Raw genomic sequence first — 4,031 nt, 5'->3', positions numbered from 1 at the left:
GTCCACTTGTTCAAATCCTCTACACTTTGTGAGGTACAAGAGCATCTCAATGATTCTAAAACCCCTCAACCTCAGGTCGGATTCCAACCTGTATGAGAGTCCAATGGCTGCATGGATCAAATCAGAAAACATATCATATCTATGTTTCCTTCTTTTGATTTGTGAGCACCAGAAACACACTTAAAATCACTTGTGTTACCGGTGTTGATTTTGTTTCACGTGTGGGCGTTCTCCATCTGACACCGGGTCCACGGGGCAAACCGTCAATCTGACTTTTTTCATATTTGCCAAAGAATCCACTCATCTTCTTCTTCCAACAGATCATATTTTTTCAGGATGTTGCTGTTTTTTTTTTGTCATCTGATGGCGCCATGAATAAGTTAGCAGTCATGAAATTTTTAGCCTCCTCCACCTCCCCGGTAACAAGAAAAGCCACTCTGTGCACAGGATGCAAAGTCAAAATGTATTTATGAGGAGATGCCACTCACACACAGAGAGACTGGAGCTGGACAGGAGAACACGGCCCTGACATCAACCATCCGTCAGCGCTGAGCAGTGTCTACACTACCTTATTATTAGCAAGGTCAGAACTGTGTCGCGCGCCGCTGAGTGACCGGGGCCGGGGCAGGGATTAGTGAGGTTCCCCACAGGAAGACGAGCGGCTGAAAGACTGGAACCAGTTTACACTTTCCATCAGGCTCGATGTGAAGGACGGACGCACGGATTCTCGCGGGGAGAAAGACGGAAAGTACAGCGCCGCGTGTTTCTTCCATTTCTGTCCACTGAATCTTCAGAAGAAGAAAAAAAAGTGATGCTCCAGCGTCACCTCCACTTTCATTATCCTTATCTTCGTCGCCTCGAGGCCACGTTACATCCACGAGGTTGACAGCGAGATGATTAATAACCAGCAACTTTATAATAACTTCTTTTCATTTCTGAGAAAACTGTTCTGGGAAAAAGCAATAAAATGGAGGATTCCCACGCCATGATACCAAAATAATAGGTTTGGATTTAAATCGACGGTACATTTGGAAAATGCGTTGGATTTTATGCTGCTTGTTTGTGATTGTGACAGTGGATGAGTTCCCTTCTGCTTTCTTTCCTAGCGTGCAACTTCCTCGATTGCTTCCTTCCTCCTTCTTCACCCGGTCACCATACAAATATCAACCCGTTTGTTCTGCTCACACAGCGACAGTGATTCATGATACATTGACAGGACGTGACGGAGGGAGGATCTCAACGCTCATTGGCTATCGCGTCAACGCGTCACGAGAATATGTCGCGTCTAGTCGCGTCTCTGCATTGACTTTGTATATAATCTCGTCACGCTGACAAGTCCGTCGTGGCCGGTCACGACTGAGGAAAGAGGAAGGACCCTCCGTGTTATATACTGAACATTGAATATCAGAGAGGTGATTCGTGACACGTGGGATCTCACACAAACGTGAAGATTAAAAAGTGATTTCAGTGTGGAAACAAACATGGAGGATAATTTGCACGTGCGGGTGAGGAGCAAAAAAAACATTTTTGTTCAAGCTATTTATTCATTCTCTGACCTTTCGTTGCCACGGAGACGCAGCCCCGTATTAATTATAATTACTGTGAGTTAAACTTCCCCAATGAAGATCCAGTGTGTAACATTGAGACAGGACCAGCGGGGCAGATGATTGGTGCAGACAACATCGGCACAATTGTTCCTCCATAGTTGGACGAGAAGAACAAGTCATCACATTTTCCAAACCTCAACCATCAACTTTATTTTCCTAAACATCACCAAGAATGAATCATAGTGCACATTTTTTCAGTTTCTCAGGACTCGGGTTTCCTTCTCGGTTCGTTTCCAGTGACCCCAGAAATGTTTTACACTCAGCTCATCACTTTTTCACTTGATACAGAAAGAGGAAGTCAAACACAGCGAGCAGATTGCTTTGAGATTTGCTGAGGGCACTTTCACTCCCCAGAGGGGGAGAAACCCTTCTCCTGAGGAACCTTTCGACTTTTTGACGCCTGGTATTTTATCACAAATGTTTTTATCCACAAGCCCATTTTCACAGAAGTGAATAATCAGACATGCAGGCTTCTTATATTCTACACTTTCAACCCTTGCGTTTCAGCCACCTTCCACATTTCCAGCCCCCATCGACCCGTTTCCTACACGAGCAGGATATGGCAGAAGATCCTGACTCAGTCTTTGTAGAACACCCCGTAGCGCTCGCTCTCATATCTCTTGTCTTTAATGTATTTTTCTGTGATAAGAGTCGAAAGCCTCGGAGGCGCTCAGCATCAGAGAAGATGCAGAGATAGAGACGAGCCAGCGGCGGCCCGGTGTCACAGGAGATCCAGCGGGTTCTCCTGTGACACTCCCAGAGGACACGCTACCCACCGTTATTAAGTCCTGCCCATTTTGTGATAGTAAAATCAATCCCACGGCCACGATACAGTCTCTCCACACGTGGCATGTCTGTCGGACAACCTCGCAGTTTACTCCTTTAGTCTCAAAAAGAAAAAGCATTTGCTTGATTTATGCGAGTGTAGCCGCAGGTCTGTCACACACATTTAACTGTGCGTGTGCCTGAATACACACAGACGCATTGAGCTGTTTCAAAAGCACACGGTGAAAAATCCCTCACACTGTACTTCACCGATGTCTGAACAGTCCATTCTGCACAATTGGAGATTATAAAACCCTTAAAGCTACAGTGTCTTTTTCTTTTTTTTCTGGCGGCATCTGGTGGTAAAGATGCAAACAGCAACCAACTGAGCGAGCGACAGGGGACACTTTATGGTGTCGCACCTCATGGAACTATATGTAACTCATATATGAACACAGTTATGGACAATATATTCACTTTCTGTGAATAAGTTCTTTTAAATATTACACACTGTAGCACTGTAACAGAAATGAAGCAGTAAGAAAAAAAAACCCTGAATTAATTGATTTGGATCCATCTTAGATGTGAATACCACATTCAGGCAAAATATGAACACACACACACACACACACTCACACACACACACACACACACTCACACACACACACACACACACACACACACACTCACAAACACACACACACACACACACTCACACACACACACACACAGACTCACACACACACACACACACACACACACGCACACACACACACACAGACTCACACACACACACACACACACACACACACACACACACAGACTCACACACACACACACACACACACACACACACAGACTCACACACACACGCACACACACACACACGCACACACACACACACACACAGACTCACACACACACGCACACACACACACACACTGATGCTGCTCATTTACTGCTGATCGTGTTGCATTCAGAACCTTGTTCCTCGACCTGTCTAATTAAAGGTACAGATCAAATTAGCAAATAACAATCACTGATTCTTTATATTTCTATTCTTCTTCTTCTACGAGTAAAGTGAATGTTACATAAGCGAAGTGTATCCAACAGTCTCTCTCTCTCTCTCTCTCACGGGAACATGTGACACACACATGTAGATTTCCACATGTAACCCTTCACAGGTTTAACCCTGCTGGTGGAGACGAGAAGACCACTGGCGCCCCCCGGTGGTAGAAGAGGAGAGAGGAAGGAACGCTTCACGAATTTGCATGTCATCCTTGCGCAGGGGCCATGCTAATGTTCTCTGTATCGTTCCAATTTTAGTATATGTGTTACCGAGGAAACAGAGAGAGAGAGAGGGAGGGAGAGAGAGGGAGGGAGAGAGAGAGAGAGGGAGAGGGAGAGGGAGAGAGAGAGAGAGGGAGGGAGGGAGAGAGAGAGAGAGACAGAGAGAGAGAGGGAGGGAGAGAGAGACAGAGAGAGGGAGAGAGAGAGGGAGAGAGAGAGAGAGAGAGAGAGAGAGAGAGACAGAGAGAGAGACAGAGAGAGAGAGGGAGGGAGAGAGAGAGAGAGGGAGAGAGAGAGGGAGAGAGAGAGAGAGAGAGAGAGAGAGAGGGAGAGAGAGAGAGACAGAGAGAGAGAGGGAGGGAGAGAGAG

At 46.1% G+C, this 4,031-nt stretch overlaps 1 non-coding gene across 1 annotated transcript; it reads right to left on the bottom strand.

Moving 5' to 3' along the window:
• Nucleotides 1–3,615: 3,615 nt before the first annotated feature.
• Nucleotides 3,616–3,719, bottom strand: LOC118317125. Its single transcript, XR_004795346.1, has one exon. It is a non-coding gene; the product is annotated as a U6 spliceosomal RNA (small nuclear RNA).
• Between the last annotated feature and the right edge of the window lie 312 nt (nt 3,720–4,031).

This window comes from Scophthalmus maximus, chromosome 1 (assembly GCF_022379125.1).
Source record: "Scophthalmus maximus strain ysfricsl-2021 chromosome 1, ASM2237912v1, whole genome shotgun sequence".
NCBI lineage: Eukaryota > Metazoa > Chordata > Actinopteri > Pleuronectiformes > Scophthalmidae > Scophthalmus > Scophthalmus maximus.
This window is presented reverse-complemented; position numbering and strand designations above follow the sequence as displayed.